Source organism: Lytechinus variegatus, chromosome 19 (assembly GCF_018143015.1).
Source record: "Lytechinus variegatus isolate NC3 chromosome 19, Lvar_3.0, whole genome shotgun sequence".
In the NCBI taxonomy this organism is placed as follows: domain Eukaryota; kingdom Metazoa; phylum Echinodermata; class Echinoidea; order Temnopleuroida; family Toxopneustidae; genus Lytechinus; species Lytechinus variegatus.
The window spans coordinates 13853581-13874240 of NC_054758.1; the positions used below are offsets into that span (position 1 = coordinate 13853581).

At 37.8% G+C, this 20660-nt stretch overlaps 1 protein-coding gene across 3 annotated transcripts in view; it reads right to left on the minus strand.

Moving 5' to 3' along the window:
* LOC121405751 (receptor-type tyrosine-protein phosphatase eta-like) overlaps positions 1-17436 on the minus strand; it is a 70761-nt gene extending 53325 nt beyond the window's left edge. For 2 of the 3 annotated variants that reach the window (XM_041596706.1, XM_041596704.1), the window contains exon 1: positions 7722-7924. The gene's annotated coding sequence lies outside the window, so the exon portion shown is untranslated. Of the gene's footprint in view, positions 1-7721; positions 7925-16683 lie in introns of those variants that run through there. The other variant, XM_041596705.1, reaches the window with a different exon arrangement.
* Positions 17437-20660: the final 3224 nt, after the last annotated feature.

The following is a 20660-nucleotide window of genomic DNA, read 5'->3' on the forward strand; positions in this document are numbered from 1 at the left end:
CTGAAAATCGGTACTACTTGGCAGCTCTGCTAAGGGATATGGCAAAAGGAGAAGTTCACCTTGAAGAAAATTTTGTTGGAAAAATATCAGAAAAAACAATAAAAAATATTGTTGTAGATGTCAGAAAATCCATCACCGATAACTTATTTTTTTAAAGAAAGTTATGATAATTTAAGGGTTATTGATTTGCGACGTCATACGAGCAGCTGCCCCATACAGGGACCGCGGAATGGTTTTCAAAGTGGGGGGGGGGCTGACCATGCGGAAAAACACAATCACAATCAATTCCGCGGCCCCTGCCATATTTCATTTTAAAAAATTCCAAAAAAAAAAGTTTTTAATGGTTCATGATGACTAAAAATGTGTTCTTCATGAACGGGTGTAAAATTATTTTCTGTTGATATACTAAAGGTACAATAAAAATAAATCTATTTTGAAAAATAAATACATCTTTTATGGGGTTTTTTTTAAGGATATACATTGTGTGGAAGCTGCTCGGTTATGTCGTCACAAGTCAAAACACAAAAATTATAATATTTTTTTTATCTTGTATTGCTTTTCTCACACCTTCACTGTTAGTTTTTTTATTATATTATTGCAAGTTTTACCATATACTTTGCGTCAGGGTGAACTTCCTCTTTGAAAGGTCTAAAGTCGTAAGGTACATGGACACAAAATGTCTCATTCCCCGACCTGCTTCTTTTGAAGTTACATGAACTGGATTGAACTCTATCTTTAAATCGAATCAACCGAGCGAGCAAAATTAGATTCCAATGATCCCCACTTCTTCCAATGATGAGACGAGGTGTTAACGGCACACGGACAGGGATGTAATGGAAGGTGACACAATCTTAGGTATATGGGACCACAGGCAGGGCAATTGATCTCGCTGTAAGCTCCTTTTATTTCGCGTAATTATAATCGAATAGATTCCTTTGCCTCGAGGACAGGGTTAGGCTATGTGGTCATGAATTAACTTGGCCCGACAAAGTCAGGGATCGACTCCAAATCAAGATAATGTTAAAGGCCCGTATTCTGAAGTCGGGTTTAACTTAAACGCAGGTTTAAAGGTAAAAGTATGGACAGCCAATTGTTACATAATCACTAACAGTAGAGAATATCATGCCTCAGCTCATTCGGCTCTCAAATCATTCATAATTGTGTAGGAAGTATAAATAGATGATTGTCTTCACCATCGATGAATCAGGAAAGAGCACAGTAAACATAAGAAACATACAAATTAATAAAAAATGTGATACTTTTGGCTTCCCATACTTAAACCACAACTTTAAACCTGAGTTTAAGTTAAACTCGACTTCAGAATACGGGCAAAAGTGTTTGCTAACTGCCCAACACTGCCTTGTCTCATTGACTATGCGTTATAAAAAAAAACTTTTCTTAAAACACATACTTTTTTAAATGGAGTGGTGTGGTGACGTGACACTTACCCATTGCACGGCTTATTTGCATGATTATCAATTAATTAAATTCATTTGTTATTTTTTATTCATTTATCTACTTATTTATTTTCAATTTATTCATTTATTTGGGGTGGATAAAACAACGTATGGACGCGCAAATAAATGACAATCCATTTACATTGAGAACATGTGTATCTATATTGGTATCAATCGATAACACGGGCTATATCCCACCTACCACCATCATTTAACCACTCAAATCATTCCCATTCTTTCACCCATCGAACTCTTCACTATTTCTCAGCAGGCTTAGCCTAACACCAAGGCTGAAATAATTCGCCGTTTTTACTCTTCGGGTCCATTCATGGTATACCAGAGATTTAAAGAATGTAAGTTTAGAAAGCAGATATTACTCTCAAGCAAGTGTAGGAGTAAAACAGTAAAACTGTCCTTACTGGAAAAAAACCCACAGTGTCCCACAGTAAAACTCACAATGTGTTCAACAGAGTGTAAAATAAAAAGAGCGTTTTTACAGTGTAAATAATATTTTCACATACTCCACTATGTGAGGTTGTTAACACAAGGTGAACACACCGGGTGACACATTACTTTCCACCAGAGGTGTAACTGCAAAAACTCCGGTGTTGATTTACCACCAGCCCGGAAACTATACATGTCCACACCAGAGAAGTATTGAAACAACACCAGTTTGGAATCAAACCGATGCTGTTTTAAAACTAATTGGTGTTGGATAAACACCTATATCTGGTGTTAGCTCAAAACCAATCTGGTGTTGCTTCATTGCTTCTCTGGTGTGGACATAATTGATTCCGGGCTGGTGGTACATCAACACCGGAGTTTTTGCAGTGTTTAATACATGTAATGATTCTAGACGCTGTAAAACATAGTCTTTATTTTACCGGTGTTTTTATCAATTTTGTCGCATTCACCTGAATTCCGAATCATAAAATTCAGTATACTAGTAGTAATGTCTGCACGTCTCAGTATTTTCTCATTTTTTTTAACAAAGGGGAACCCTTTTCCCCATCTTCCTTATAGACGCCTTGAAGCTAAACTACTTTCAGACCAACTCGATCTCGATTTGGATGGGAGATCGATACAATTTTATGGGTCTTCGTCTCAAGTTCTCGTCCGCTTTGATATCCAGAACTCAAGAAGACCTCCACTCCATCGGTCGTCGCTCCAATATCGACTTTCATTGTGTCAACGAGTATCGCGCCCCACATACTTCACATTCTGAATCCCTGCCCACACTAAGATTAGTTACGAGGGAGTTGAGCCTTTATACCGTAGCTCGGCACTCTTCGGACACAGCCCGACAAGGCATTCGGAGCGGCTCGGGATTATTCGTATACAACCATGAAAATTCGCATCGTGTCAAACATTCTGAATCCTCGCATAATCTGAAATTAGTTTATGACGTGCATCCACCCCCCCCCCCCGTACCTCGTTTCAAAGACTTTCCCTGGACTTACTGCTCTTTACCCCGACTTACTCGTTCCCTCGACCTGTAACTTGTTCCTTCGACTTCCTTATAACTCTTTTCCTAGAGTTGCAAATTTGTTTCTTCGATTTACTTATAACTCTTTCCTTCGAGCGTTGTGGCCCAGTGGATTAGTCTCCGGACTTGGAAACAGAGGGCCGTGGGTTCGAATCCCAGCCATAGCGTAATTTCCTTCGGCAAGAAATGTATCCACTTTGTCCGCACTCGACCCAGGTGAGGTGGATGGGTACCCGGTATTCCTCGAATGCTCGAGCGCCCGATCAAGGTAGCCATGCTGAGGCCGGGGTAATGATAATAGCAGGGCCCGCTGGGAGAACAGTTTTCGGAACTGAAGTGGCCAGTTTGGGTAAATATGCCGTCATTATCATTATTGATCATTATTCGAGTTAATAACTTTTTCCTTCGACTCACTTATAACTCTTTCGCTCTAGTTAATAACTCCCCCTCGATTTATTATTCGTTCCCTCTAGTTACAAGCTACTTCCGTCGGCTGAAGACTCGCCACCTCGACTTATACCAGCTATAAGTCGAGGGAACGAGTTAAAAAAAACTGGGAAAAAAACCCTTCATGTTACCTTAGAGGCTCCGACCATGGACCCTGGGGTCCATGCTTCGACCGACTTAGGGATGGTTAGGGTAAGAATAAAGCTGGAGTGGAAGTACGTCCTTTCCTTTGGCTGGTGAGGAACGGATTGTACTCGCCCAAAATAAATGCCCAAACGGAAACACCAAAGCCTGGTCGCGTTATGAGACGATCCGTCTTCATAACACGAACGACCTTTACAGAGAGGGAGAGATAGAGAGCAATGGAGATTGGGGGCAGTCTTCATGGTCTTGGGTGACCAAATGCTGAACTTTAAGAGAGAGCCGGGGGGGGGGCATTTCTGGGTTCCCAAATGATGAACAGAGAGAGAGAGTGTGTGTGAGAGAGAAAGAGAGGGGGAGATCAAATATGGGCAGGACGATGATAAGCAATCGTGACGTGGAATAAAGTAGATGGAAGACGAGTTTCAGGAATGGGACAGATTAGTATATATACAAAAAATATTTCATTTGATTTGTCAAATACGATAAATTTTGGAAAGTAACCAGATTGATTGAAATAGATCAGAAGATTGAAGTAGTAAAACGTGGATAGAGGGAGATTTAGAGTGGATGTGATGGTAAGATTTGATATATTAACGTAATAAATCAAAAGAAATAGAAAAGACCGAATGGTCAGTCACCTCGTCTTCGTACAAAAAAATGTCTGTCGGCGACATCTGCTCTATTCTCTATAGGGTTTATGGCTGAAGTAATATTTGCCTAAATATAATACATATGGAGTACATGACAGAATCTTGTCCACGCAATACATTCACCTACTGACTACGAATTATCAAGTGCGACATATACATGCCACATGGAGAGAAAATTAAAGGGCAGTAAATTAGTCCGTGTTTTCTTTTTCCATTGGTCACTTTATTGTACAGTAAAACTAAAATAATATAGGAAAAGAAAGTGAATCTAGAGTGTAGAATGGTAGTTGGACAAAAATATACCAATAATTGGGTTTGTAATTAACATCGACAGTAAAATATTAAACTGTTTGATGATGTACAACAGCCCGCTTAAATAACTGTTCATCTTACTTACTTTTAGAGTGTAAAGTATTCAACGAACAGACAAGACAGACGGCACACATTCACTAGAAAATTACTTGTCCTCTAATCATACTAAAGATTTTAAAGGAAAAAATTGCGGTACCCCCACTAATCTTTTCTACATGAAATCGAATTCTTTTTTTTTATTCGCGGACTGCCAATTATAGGCAATTATCAAGACGTCAACCTATTTCATTAGCAGTAGAAAAACACTTATGAGCAAACTAGAACAAAGCGATATCGATCTACAGGATGTATAGAGAGAGTCAACATGTCAAGTAGGACAAGAGGTATGGAATGATAAACCCTGATTAAAGGGTGCACTACAAATGTAGCGAGAGGTTGAGGAAACAACGGAAACAATCTTTGGATTCATTTTCTTTTCCTATATTCTTTTACATAGTTTTCTTGTATAATAAAGTGACCAGTGAAAAAAGAAAACGCGGAATAATTTACTGTCCTTTAATTTTCTCCTTTTGTAGCTTTTAAGTTCTTAAAAACATTTGTGACCACTTGAACAAAAAGAATAATCGGAGCATTAACAGCAATGGCAGTGCGATGGTGTAGTGGTTGACACCAGTTGCTTAGTTAGAAGGTCTTGTGTTCAAGTCCAATTCAAAGCATTAATTTTCGTCAACAATGAATTCATCCATATTGTGCTGCACTTAGCCCAGGTGTGGTAGACGGAGACCTGTCAGGAATTGCTAGTAGTGCAGTGAGCGTAACAGATGCTCTGCTAAAATTAGGGTACTTAAGCTGCATTTTCTTACTGTTGTGAACACTTTGAGACTTCTGATATAGTAAGTGATAAAGTTTTATGCAAGTTTAAGCAGGGTGGTAAATATGAACAATATCAGTATTATTTCTCTTGATATAACTTTCGGTTCCTCTCAGTTCCTGAAAAAAGACTTTATTGAGGATTGAAAGAAAAACACAGAACAGGTCGCTGTGGTTATACTCTTTCTACATAATATATTGTTTAAAAAGAAGTAACCATATACTTCAAAACATTGCGGTTTCATTTCCCACCTTATATCGTGGAAGTGGTGAAACACAAAGAGTGACATCCACCCCATCTCCGTTACTTTCCAGTCACGGCTGTGTGCGCGGACAAGTGTACTTCTACATCTTGAGAAGATATTGAACACCATTCAAATGCTCTGGAATTGCTAGTGAATGGTATCTGTATCGTTGCGGTAGGGAATTGTTTCTTGTGTAGGTATAGTTTGGGGGTATTTTGATGGCAATATTGTCTTCAGGGATATATATTTTTGGATTGGAATATGACAACCGAATATAAAAACCCTGCCATGCACAAAGAGAATTACAGTGTGTTACAGCATTTGTTAAAACCGAATAGTCACTCAATATACCAATAAAAAATTATGACCTTAAAAGGAAATTCAATCATGTCAATCGTTTTAAATTCTCTTTAAAAAAAAAGATAAAATACATTTTTGGTCACCTAATAGCCAATCCATGTGACGTTTCATATGTCTCCTATTCATTTTGTTTCCTGTTCTCTCCATTCCCTCTCCTTTACGTTGCCTTCTTTTTCTTCTTCTTCCAATTCTTTTCCTTCTTCTTCATTTTCTTCTTCTTCTAATTTCTCTCCGTCTTCTTATTACTCTTCTTTTCTTCTTCTTCTCCTCCTCCTCCCCCCCTTTTCTTCTTTTTTTTTCTTCTTTTTCTTCTTCAGGGCATTAATCTTTTTATTCAATTTGGCAACCGACAGGTATCAATATATTTCTATCATGGTAGGTAGGCGTTAACTAATGCCACATTTTAACTCGTCAGAAAATTAAACACGAAATAAGATTGCATGTTTACATGGAGTTCAAACAACATGAACATATTGCTGATATAACATTGTCATATTTCAGACATCGCCAAGGGCTGTGTATGTTTCCAAGAGACATGCATGAAAGATGTTTATTGAAGATTATCGCCGGATCAGGGAACTTTATTTTCCCAATTGCCCTTGCCCGGATGCACATTAATGCGCAATAGGAAGTTAATTGGTTCCCATTGACCACCTTTAGCTGCAGAATAGTGGACCTAATACTGTCCAGACATGGGACAGTGGTTCTGTGTGTACAGCCCCTGGAGTGTGTGATGAAGCGACATTTCGACGGAAAACATGTAACCTGGCATATGCACTAACAAAAAACGGTTTTGCACCATTCCAATGCAACACTGGGAGTTCATTTGCAACTTAACATGACTTAACTGCTTAATGTATCAGCGTACTTAGCTACACTTTGAACCCCAGCCATGTTAAATGGCGCCGAGTTAAAGGGATGCTCCGGGCTGAAAGTATTTATAGGTAAATAAATAGAGTAAAAATTAACAAAGCAAAATGCTGAAAAATTCATCAAAATCTGATAACAAATAGCGAAGTTATCATTGTGAAAACAGAATATATGCACGTCGTCATGACTACTAGTATTCACAAGATGAACTGATGATGTCCCGTCTCCACTTTCCTTTTCTTATGTTATAAATCATAATTGCTTCAGTTTTTCATACATGTGTAAATGATATGTCTCACTTGTAATGAGATAAATTGCAGCAATGAATATCTAATGTACTTAATCAGTTGTTATTCCAATTTCTTTCAGAAAAATGAATAAATCTAATTGTATGTAGTAAAATCCAAAAGAACAAGTGGGAATATGACATCATCAGTTTGCTCATTGAATATTCATGAAGACATGCCTAGAACTGTTTCACCGGAATAATGCAGATCTCTAAAATGCCTTAACTTTGTTGTTCATTGTCCGATTTTGATTTAAAAAATCAGTGTTTTCGTTGTTAGATTTTTCTTAATCTGTTCAAATCATATCATTTACAGCCTGGAGTACCCCTTTTAATATTATGTGCGTGTTGGCTTTTAGGTATGGATTTAAATCTTTGTGAAATACCCCTTGAAGTTAACGATAGTTTCTAAAGATGTCAATTTTGAAGATTCGTCAGAATACACTTTTCACGAGCATGCATGGGTACATTCTCCATATTTTAAAGGTGTAGTATTAAAGCTTCAGCATGAGAATGCTTCCAATTTGAGAAAATCAACGTCTCAAAATCCCCCAATTTATGTTGCAAAGAGAGATTGAACTTTTATCATCCTACCTCGAATATCACTGAAGCATGATTAACTAGTCCTCCTTGAGGTTATCCGATTGTATACCTAATTATATCCTATTTAGAGAGGATTAGGTGCATTTCTGGGATCGCCTGGAAAAGAAAGAAGAAAAGGAAAGATTCAATTGATCAATCAAGCTATTAAATTCCGAGGAAATGCATAATGGGTTTGGGTAAACAGATAAAACATGTTATAGTTGGGAATCTGATCTTTATCGACATATATTTGGATATACGTAGTTTATCTAGTTTAAAACATAGCCGATACAAATACAAATATTGCAGCCAAGGAATGAAACGGAAGTGTATTCAATTTACATACATTAATTTATGAAAATAGAAAATACACTTCCATGAAATATAATACACTTCCATATACTCTGAAAATTCGAATGTTAAATCAACATTTGAAAGGTTGGAGGAGTGACAACCTTTTCCAAATGTTACATCCAACCTTGTATAAAGCTGAATCCAACATTTTAAGTGTTGAGTAAAACCATTTAAAGTGGTAAATGCAACATTTAGAAAATGTTGTCACTCCTCCAACCTTTCAAATGTTGAGTTAACATTTTTTTTAGAGTATATTGACTTACAACATATCACCATGATTAGTGGACTGATCGAAAAGTAAGAGATTTGCTAATTAAAGTGTATATTGGTTTCAAAAGTACAAGACGCCAACCAAATACATTCGTGGGGAAGAACATATATATCGGAAATATGAGTAATGTGAAAATGAATGGCTCGAACACAATTATTCAATTAATTATGATAATAATAACATATAGCATTTATGAGACGCCGATTTATCTAGTTGTCTATTCAATGTCGCGCTGAATATTACCCCGGCTGTAGCTCCAGCTGCTAATTATGCAATAATTTAATTGCAACAGTGATTGATAATGAATTTCAAATATATAGCTTGGTATTTGCAATGAAATAGAATTAATGAAAATATTAAAATCATAATCAAAGCTCTGTATGTTGCTTTAAAAAAAACAAAATGTTGTCCTCTTATGAAATTATGGCAGTGTGTGTAATTATTATTTTTTTCATTATTGAAATATCTTATTACACAAATGATCCCTGATCATATGGTTCAAATGGACCCATGTTTTATAGAAGATGTATTTTTAGACTGTCCTGGCATCGAATTGTCATAATTGTGATGATTATTCATGATTGAAATACTGATTTACTGATAACACGGATAAACGAGTAATTATTACTAATCATACTATACAATAACGGAATACTATTTACTTCCCGTCATTAATCACATCTGTACAACTTATTTTTCATCATCCCTGTCCGCTTGTACTGGTCAAGTATCAGTTCAAAACAAATGTATATCTTTAGAAAACGTTTGCCAAAATAAAACTCTTTGTTTCCGTCAAAACAAAGCGAAATGGGGCATTTGCCAAATTTATAAATCATAAACATTTCGAACAAAAGGGAACAAACTGAAAGAAATGGTATATGAGATATGACAAAAGCTGGAGAGAACATAGGAAATTACGCCATGGCTGGGATTATATCATAAACATTTCGAACAAAAGGGAACAAAGTGAAAGAAATGGTATATGAGATATGACAAAAGCTGGAGAGAACATAGCGTCCTACAGTGTGTCCCATGGAAGTGTGATCACAGTGTGGTTACCTTGTAGAACGTAATCTGAAGTTACCTCCACACTGTTACATTCAAGCAGTTCAATAGTGTAAATAAAAAATAACAATAATAATAACAATACTAATAATGATAATAAATATAATAATAATGATGATAATAAATAAAATAATAGTCCTTACTTGACCTTAGTTGACTATATCACAGTGCTTACCAACGATAATTACATAATATAATTACACTACAAATGCATAAGTACAAAAGTTTCTCAAATATATCAGTAGATTTTGATGATGTAATGATTATTAACATTATTTCAGCATGAACCTTACTACGAATTTCAGGAACATGCATTCGGCAGCGATCTCTAACGAAATGGGAAATTTTACTTACACGACACCATAGTCACGCACTCGGTCACCCTCACTTTCACCCTCTCACACCTCTATCGTGCCTTTTCTTCCAGGCTCCAATGCGCCTTGTCCATACACCGTGCATATGTTTATGCTAGCTAGGGAGGCGTTATGAGTTAGATGGTGAAGGTTTGATAACATCTGTCAACGTTAGGGTTAGGCATACAGTTAGGCCTATATGAATTCTTACAATTTTATTTTGTGACGACCTAATGATTACACGAGCAACTCCTCCATAATTATATATCACAGGACGTATCTCTGACGTCACGGAATTGAAACTTTACAAAAACGTAACTTCATTATTCTTTGACGTATTTCATGAAACCTTTACTCATATTTCTCTCTATTTCCATGCCTTATAAGAACCAATGTATCCACAATAAAGATGAAGTTCCCCTTCATTATTATTCAACACTGAGAAGTAAGGTGCAACTCTATTATTGTCATTTATTTCTTCTCGCACTCTCAAAATAATAAAAACCCTCACTTCTACGACACTTAGTTTCATGTTAAAGAGAAATGCCAGTAGTTGCAGTAAACACTGATTTCGTGAGAAAGTCTGTAAAACCAGGCTCAATTGTCAGTATATCATCGAGGATCTAGATCTGGTACAGTCACATAAACTGAACTTTGTGAAATCTTGAAATCTACGCTGAAAAATATTCACACTGAAGATCACCAACACAGATAAGCACACGCGGGACAGTGTATTATTATTGCTTTGAATGTCGTGCCCGACGCTTGACCCGAATCCTGTGCTCATTTGCGAATTTCTCAGCAATTACACAATTTCTTCCAGAATCCTTTGGCACATACGTTTTATTTATACAAACAGACACTTTGGTGGTCATTTCATTGGATTCTGTACAAACTCATTTTGATTTCGTCATTCGTTACCAAAACTGGCATTTACCTTTAATTTCGTTGTTATGTTCAGGGGGATGTAATCTCTGCGTCTCTGTCTCGGTTGATGTATTTGGTCATGTTTACAACCCTGATGTTTCGCTCAAAATGTGGGCGAGAAAAGCCCGGTTTTAGCCCAATGAGTGGGTAGCCCTCGCGTCATTTCCCCTATCGATTTCCTTTCGTCCATTGCCAAAGGTTACTTAGCCTTCTCCCTGCACGACGTTATATCTTTCTCTATACGTTCTCCTCCTCAAACGGACCAGCGGCCCGGAACACAAAGCTTAGCAATGATCGTAGAACATTTTTTCTACGATTGATTCCATTGGCTTCAATGTACAATCAATCGTAAATATCAAGCGTACGATTAATTGCTAATCTTTGTGTTACGGGACCCTGAAAAGTCTTTCAAAGATCCCCCACCCGTCATGCTTGCTGAGGGAAATTTTCAATATCATATACACATAAAAACGCCTGGTGGGTGTTTCATAAAGCTGTTCGTTAAGAGCGACTTTAAGAACGACTTGTGATCCTTTCTCGTGGTAAATGGTATATTCATTTGCGATGGTTTAACGCGTAAGAAAGGATCGCCAGTCGTTCTTAAAGTCGCTCTTAACTTACGAACAGCTTTATAAACGACCCCCAATTCATCTAGGCAGCTAGGGGTATTCCAGGATTTGCCAAGGAAGGGGTGGCACTTGAAAAAAGGAATGACAAGCAAAAATGAAAGGTTGTCACCACTGTGAAAAAAAATCTTGAGATAAAAAATATACATCCTCAAGGGGGGGGGGTGCCCACCATGCTATGGATTCGCGGAGTGGGTGTGTGTGTGAGTGAAAGATAGATAGATGGATGGATGGATAGACAGACAGACGGATGGACGGATGGATGGACAGACAGACAGACCGACCAATGGATGGATGGATAGATAGATAGAGAGAGAGAGAGAGAGAGGGGAATGCACGTATGTGAGTGCGTAGGTGTGAGGGTCTATTAAACCCATTGAATTAACACTGTAGTTTATATTGTACAGGTTAATGATTCCCCAATCTCTAACAATTTTTTTACATGATCCTGATTAAAAAACAAGCCTTCCAGAAGACTTCCGACAAGGTCAAGCGACGAGACGGAGACCACTATACTATAAGTCTAGACTGCATTATATGCAAAAGCAAATAGGCCTTATCGTCGAGACGATCCGACATTAATCAGGTATCTTTGAAACTGTTTATATTTCAAATTAAGTAACACGCGTTTTAATGAGTATTTTCGCCTTTTCATCCTTACAAAATTGTCTTCCTTCGTCTTATGTTTTCTTCCAGACATACAATTCCATTTATGCTTCATTGTTTTATCATGCAACATATTTTTTTTTTCTAAAACAAAATAGTATGTTACATATTGAAATATTAATGTAGTAAATCAACTTTGCTTAAAAAAACAATTTACCAAGACTATTTCGAGATGAACTATTCCTTCATATTCTTTTTCATTTCTGAGATATTGTTACGGCTTATGTTACCCTCCGAGGGACATGGCAATGAGGGTAGGTCTACAAGGCATACCGAAGCAATAGTGTACCAATTGGAAATCGAACCCGGGAATACTAGATTGCCAGGTCCATCCCACCTCCCCTCTACCGAATGAGCTAAAAAGCTCTTTAGTTGTGTCCTAGAGACCTAAGCCAATTCTTAAATAAAGTAAGATTTCATAGATGTGGTAATTGGCATTTTGGACACTTTGCAGAATTTCAAATAAAGTTTTTCCCAGTTTTAACTGCAATCCATATGCAAACCCGGGGACAGTTCTTTTCCCGACACAGGAAGCCGAGTATCTCCGAAGACTGCCGATTGCTGATACAACGCGACCAACGATGACATGAGTTCTCCTCGGCTGAGAAGACCGACTGAGCTTTCATGATATTTCACAGTTATATGTGTTAACCTTCAGAGGTTACGTATGTTGGAAGACATCTTGGTTAGATGTCAACTCATTTTCCACCATTTCCCCTGCAAGCCGTTTGAAAACGCTCGGATATTCCTTTTCCCAACTCAGGAAGCCGAGCGTCTCCGAAGACTGCGGATGACGGATACAAGTTCACGAGCGATGATGACATGAGATTCTCCCTGGCTGAGAAGACCGCGGGATATGCAGCCAAGGAAAGCGCCATAATCGTTACACCTTCATTACCAAGTCGAACTCTTGGGGAAACAAGTCTAGGCAATGATCGATCGGGTGACGGTGGCGGTATTCGTTGCCTTAAAGGCCACGTGCTCAGAGCCGAGGACACAGAGACTATGATATAAATACAAAATACAGGACGTATGGCTGCTGTGGTTTATAAAAAAATTGTGGTTTATATATGATGAAATAAGGGTAGTATTGATATGCAGCACAACTATCATGAGAATTAAATAGCCTGACATGCATGCAAGTGCAAAATGGCGTTTCCGACCTGCTAAGACGAAGTTTGTCAAATTAGATACACATTATCTCCAGTTTCCACGGGGGGGGGGTTAGACTTTGCCGATCCTTATAGAAATTAGCAAAGTTTAGCGAAGATACATCAGTTATTTTTCACTTTAAAAATCGGGCATTTGGGGTCATCCCGGCTGAGCTATAACTTAGGCAACTGATGTAGGTGCTAAAAAATGTGTTATTGCGGACCCCTTCCTGAATCATTTCCTCCACTTGGGTCGAGTGCATTAAGGTATGAATTCGTTTCTTGAATTAAAACTCCCTTCTTGGATGATGGATAAGCATGATAAGTACCCAAAAAAATCGAATCCCCATAGAAACTTAAGGGTCCTTCAACAGTTCAATGGATTCGTCTAATGCCAATTCGTCCAATTGCCAACTCGTCTAGAATTTGGTCTACCATCAGTTCGTCCATTCACCACATGGTCTATTTTCATCAAGTCTATATAATGCCATTCCGTCTAATAACCAGCTGGTCTAAAAACAATTTGGTCCTTACATCATTTGGCCTAATGGGACTAAGTGTTAAATTGTGCAAAATGAATGAAAATGAAATGGATATTTAGACCAAATGGTTATGAGACAAAATGGTCATAGACGAAATAGTGATTAGACGAAATGATGATTGGACCAAACGCTTAATGGACCAAATGATTGTTAGACGAAATGTTGATGGACGGAATGGCATTACACTAAGTGAAGGCAGACCATGTGGTAAGTGGACGAGTTGGCAGTAGACGAATTGGCAATTTACCGTCCTACCAACCAAGGAACTGCGATACAGGATAACTGTCCACTTAGAAATACGTTCAGTATTTCAGGGGACTGACATTTACCTTCGATGGCTTGACTGAAAGTGCACGTCCCAGTGTCTTTAAAGGTAAATGCTAGTTTTGGTAACGATGTCAAAATGAGTTCGTACAGAATCCAATGAAATGACCACCAAAGTGTCTGTTTGTATTAAATAAAACGCATGTGCCAAAGGATTCTTGAAGAAATTGTGTAATTGCTGAGAAATCAGCAAATAAGCACAGGATTCGGGTAGAGCGTCGTGCCCGACGCCCTAAGCAATAATTATACATTGTCCCACGTGCGCTTATCTGTGTTGGGGATTTTCGGTGTGAACATTTTTCAGCGTAGATTTCAAGATTTCACAAAATTCAGTTAATGTCACTGTACCAGATCTAGATCCTCGATGATATACTGACAATTAAGCCTTGTTTTACAGGCTTTTTCATGAAATCAGTGTTTACTGCAACTACTGGAATTTCTCTTTAAAGGTACCTAGAATTATTGGTCAACTGGCTCATACTCTCATGCACCCCCGCGGGGTGGTTAATGTATTTCGATAGAAAAAGTGACAGGAACTCGACAGGACTCGGCAGAAATATGATTTTATTTCCATATTGTGAGGGGCTCTCTTGTAAAGCAGTTTGCATACAGAAGAGAATACCTGGAATAAATATCACAATAGATAAAGTAAGTATGTAGTAGCCAGATTACCTGAGGTGATGACAACTAACGGATGGGAGCTGGCGAGTTTGAACATATTTTCGTGTACATGTAGCATGTCTTAACTAATGCTTTTTTCACATTCAGTTGTATTAATTGCTTTCTTCACCTTCAGTCGTTGAATCATTTAAACAACCATTCAATTTGGATATATTGTTGACAGACCATACCTGTAAAATGCTTCATGCTCTGGTTATCTTCTACTTCGTAACGTAAAACTTACATATTTTGCTCCATTAGTTTCATATTGGACAAACATCGTACTGTATACAACTACAGGCGGTAATTAAATCTCACGATGTTAGAAGAAGCGTTATAAATCTCAATTCAAAATCGTTTACATCAGTTAAGTTTTGACAGCTTAAATCTAAGTTGACAGGACATGCCCCTATGTTGTCAACACCAGAGAAATGAAATAAATCATTCCAGTGTAAAGGAACAGTCATACCAACTATCACTCACTCCAAACAGACCGATTGTATCCCATTGGACATAACGTAATAACTTTTATCGGTCTGGAGTCGGTTTCCGTATGTGACTGCAGCACAAAATACGGTCACATCAACTTAACCGACTCTAAACCGACCGATGGTAAATGTCATTGGGAATAACGTAACAGCTTTGATCGGTCTGGAGTCGGTTTCGTTGGTGTGACTGCAGCCTTAAACACAGGCATTGGCGTTATCCAATGCTCATAGGAGAGATCGAAACTGACATCGAAGCGATTACGATTACAATCTGATCGCTCAAAACGTCATGCGTTTAGCGTGATAAGAGAAAATATCGTTCCCGCGCTTTGGGCGATGTTCCCTCGCTTTGAGCGATGACAGGGCAAGTGATATGTTTTTTGAAGTATTGCACATGCCAAAAGGGAGACATGGAATCTCGGAATTTCTGAGATGATGGTTATTTCAAGAGTTGTTGGGACCTGTTGGTCATTGATCCCAGTCCTTGCCGCTATTAACGGAAAATTGGAAAGAACAGAGTGTGTTTAGTCTGTGTGGAAAACAGTGCGTCACATACTGTGCTCACAGTGTGTAAAACAGTGTCTCATACACTGTGTTAACATTGTGGAAAACAGTGTCACACGCAATGTTTCCACAGTGTGGAAAACAGTGTAACACACTGTGTTAACAGTGTCAAAAGTGTCATACACTGTGTGCACAGTGTGGAAAACCGTGTCACACACTAGGTTCACAGAGTGGAAAAGTGTGACAGGCTGTGATCAAGGTGTAGAAAACAGTGTAATTATGTCATATACTGTGTTGACAAAAAACAGTGTCACACACTGTACCCACAGAGTGGAAATCAGTGTGGCACGCTGTGATCACAGCATGTAAAACAGTGTCACACTCTGTGTGCACAGTGTGAAATCACATGCTCAATTTAGATTGAGCATTTTAACAGTGTGAACTACATTTCACAGATACCACTATGCGAAGTTGTCAACACACTGTGAAAATTCACACTGGAAACGTGTCCATATTATCTTAACACTGATATATTTGGGCGTTTTAACAGTGTGAAAAACACTTTCATTTTCATCTCTGTGGAGACATGTCCACAGTGCGAACACTCACATTGTAGACGAGCCCACACTGTGAAATTATTTTTACATTGTCAAAATAAAGAATTTAACCGTGTGAAGGAGATCTCCCCCCATCGACCGGCATGTGAACGAAGTAAACGAACACACTGTGGTAAACTGCGTTCTTTTCAGAAGATAGTTTCTCTTAGAATAGTTTGTAAAATGTTCAAACCAAGTCTGACCAGCATTGGGTCATATATGCTATAACATACGACCCAATTAATGCTGGTCAGATTTATATACATTGTCCAAACATTATCCAAGTCGAATCTGTAGGGACAACAGATAATAATCTCTTCGAGAACTTAGACTCATGAAGAAGAATAATCATGTAACACTTTTTTTGCATAACCTTGTCTAAAAATTGACTTCGACTTGGGCGAATATTCGACTTATAAGATAGAAAATCGACTTCTGCAACTTTACCTCCTAGAAGTAGTCCACGGATACTGGTTGAACTTGACCAAAAAGGTTTGTTTAATGCAGTGTCACATGTATAACTTTTCGAATTTTTTGCTGGTTTTCAGGTAATCCTAATTTCGCAGTATTTGATCCAATGATATCCGCAGACACTAGCTGGCTCCTTGATTCACAAATCTGTTACCAGGTTCCTTACATGATTTCATGTTCTAATATTAAAACAAAACTTTGTCAATATTGTACATGCCACCGTGCAAACCTTCAAACATCCAAAACTTTGTCATTCTCACGATCTTCTGTATTCCACAACTCGCCTTTTATTTCCTTTCAGCAGTCAACTAATAGAGATATACTGGTTGGGAAGAAGGCTACAGTCGCTGAAACAAAGTAACGTAGACCCTAAAACTCGAAAGCAAGTAAAGAACATGTCTTTCATTGTGCCAACACAGAAACGAACACTCAAAAGATGACGTACATAATACATATTTCTCAAAAACTTCGTTCCAATTTCATGCTACTCCCCTTGGCATTTGTAAGCTGGTAAAATCATTTTTGCCTCCAAGCAAAATCATGGTGGAATGGACACATTAATCGTTACATGATTGAAAACAAAGTTAATTCCTTCTCGCTACTCTCCCATGAAACGGGTTACCATGTTGACGGCAGGATAGGTAAAAGGTCGCATGTGCCTCCAGGCGAAACACTACATACTACTGTACTCGTGTTCAAGCGAAATCACCTGTGCGCCAAAATTGCAAAGCGCGCAAGACTATCCAAAACGCGAGTCTCCGCGGTGTTAGGTCGGTCGTAAAGAGATATTTCACGTCTTCGGGCGGGAGCACGACAGCGCGACACTTCGGAACGCGTGACATAAAATTGACATAGCAGATAACTGGAGGGCAGGCAATTAGCTTCACAAATTAATTGCCTTAAAGGCCAGCGATATCATCTGGTGCAAATTTGCTCTAGATAATCGTCTCGAATGGCTCGGTGTAACATCGGTTATACATGTTATAGTTTAGTGCTCAGAGCTTATAGGATGTGCATGGTTTTTGATATGTTTAGTAAAGGCAGTCTTGTTTTTCCGGAAAGGACAGGATAAATATTAAAAATCATTTGACGAATATGACGCAGAAGAATGTATGCAGTTACATGAGTACACACAAGTTATTGAAGAGCCCCAATTTTACACTAAAACTCACGCGTCACGCAAGTTGTATGCCCAACAACCCGTAAATCTTGTTCACACTTTCTTACGTAAAGTTTGACGTGTGAAGATTCCGTTCCCGTGATCAAATTGATATATCATACTTACATTTTGAAATCTCTGAAAACACCCATTGCCTTGCTCAGTAATTTTTTTAGGCAAAAATTGAACTTCTTGTATGATGCTTATACCAACATTTTCAATCACTTATCCAACATCGCAGGATAAACATTTTTTAAACATAATTTCATTTCGTTCAAGCGAAGATAACAATGCATGTCAACTCTAGTAGTTTCCGCGTTGGAACAGGCTGCTTCGTGTGTCTCCGGGTAGTTGCGTTACGTATATGGTATTCAGACGGTTTTTTTTTTAAACAGGGCAAAATTAAGATTTACAGTATTCAAACAGTTCTTACTAGGTCAAGGAGACACATTAAACAATCTATTTCACACACACACAAAAGCACGCACTAAATTTTATCGAACTGTAATACTTGTGAGAGAAACGGATACGACATTTCAGACATATTCATGTCAAGTCCGTTACACTAACACCAAGTACATATTTTTTCTACAACTTTAACTGAATATTCAATGCGTCCGATAACCTTAACAGGAACTGTTTGAAAACTGGAAATTTGCGATGCTTTCACTGCAAAAACTCCAGTGTTTATTTAACACCAGCCCGGCATCTATATATATGTCTACACCAGAGAAGTATTGAAACAACACCAGTTTGGAATCAAACCGATGCCGTTTTAATACTAATTGGTGTTGTATAAAGACCTATCTGGTGTTAGACCAATACCAATCCGGTGTTGTTTAATACTTCTCTGGTGTGGACATATACATGTATATATAGATTCAGGGCTGGTGTTAAATCAACACCAGAGTTTTTGCAGTGTTGGAACTGTTTGAATGTAACGTTCGTTATGCTCGAACACCCCATTAGATTTATCACAAAATGTTTTGGTCCTTCCGGTCACCTTAACGAAACCGACTCAAGACCGATCACATCTATCTTATTTCGAATGACAAGTCATCGGTCGGTCTGGAATCGGTTGCGCTGTTGTGACTTTTTTCCTTAGAGCTTATGATTATGATATCCCTTTAAATTAAAACCACAATGTGTGCAAGATATCTGAACACGTGGTCATCCTTCATTTTCTTCCTACCATGCCTACTGTTAAACAGTAACGCGAATACCGGCGCTGTATTAATGCTTAACCCATACGGTGTTAGCAGATACTATCATCAATCATGCGATAGCACATATTATTGACTGATACGTCAGACGAACAAAGGTAGTTCAACTTCACTACGATATGCTACCAACATGAGTCACACCCAAGGAGACGAGAAAAGATCTTCTTCATGTCTTGGATCTCAAAATCTTTACTAATACGTCAAAGGTCTCCACAACATGTCCAATACAGCCTTATTGGTCAATGAAAAATCAGTTGTGTATTAAAAAGAACTAATGGTTGTGTAACTTTTAAACGATGCGATCGAAAAGTCTAACCATGAAACGATATTTGACCTTGTAAATATAAATACAACTAACGCGCGCATTGGCCCTTTTCTACAGATAAAGGTTTGAAGAAATCTAACGAAGAAACGCAAGGTTGATGTTGTGACGTCAGATGCGAGCAGTTCCTTGATGTTAAAGTCATTGCAATTCCTTAATCTGGTTCATGATTAATGATCATATATTCTTACATGGAAAATGAATGTTTGGTGATATCTTGACTACAGTGGTTTTGAACTTTCTGAGAACGGTGGAGAAATTTCAAATTTGCTTCATTTCATTTTAAACAGGACAAAAGAAAATGGTCGTAAATAATCATAAAGACATTTACAAATGAAACTTATACAAACAATATAAATTGTGGTAGGTACATGTTTGATATTTTTTCATAAGTAAAACAAAGTAATATATAAAAAGCAAATTATCATTCACGTTATAAAGATCTGAGAAAATGACACTTGCTAGAATATCTTTATGGGAAACTGATTTCACGTGACGTCGCAAAAACACTTTGACATGTCAATGTCGATTTTTATTTTGTATTTTCCGCTAAATCTTTATTGATATGTTTTTACTGCTTCGAAGGGGTTGACTAGCACCTGTTCTATCATAATTATGACTCCTATTTATGAAACAGATAAGGGGGGCTTGGGGCGCTTGCCCCCCCCCAAAAAAAAAAAATGAAAATAAAAGTAAAATAAAACAAAATAAAATAAAAAATGAATAAAATAATATCACGGCCAAGAAAAGAAAAGGAAAGAGAGCAGGGTGAAATGTGATTAATCCAATATAGATGTAGCTCCGTACATTCCGCATGAGTCAAGCCCAGACAAGGAGAACAAGAGCTTGCTCCTTACTCGATTTATTTACCAGACCACAAATTCGTTTACCACCTTGGTCAGTGTTCTTAGGGATACCATTGCCTCTATCATTTTCGTATATACATTACACATAGATGTCTTCAATACACTTCTCAGGATTTCTTTTAGTATACTTGATCAGAGATCATTGTAAAAGGCCTAAATGGCTAGAACAGGCAAATTTCGTCAATAATTTTGGATAAAATATGTGGTAAAAGTACTCGTTCTCGATAAAAAAAATAATGATCTACAAGATACTGAAAAGACAATAGACCTAGGTTTTACCAAATATTTGACAGCATTATAGTTTATAAGTTTACCCCCCCCCCTAAAAAGGATAAATAAATAAATGAATGAATAAGTAAAATGAAAAAAATGAAAATAAAAAA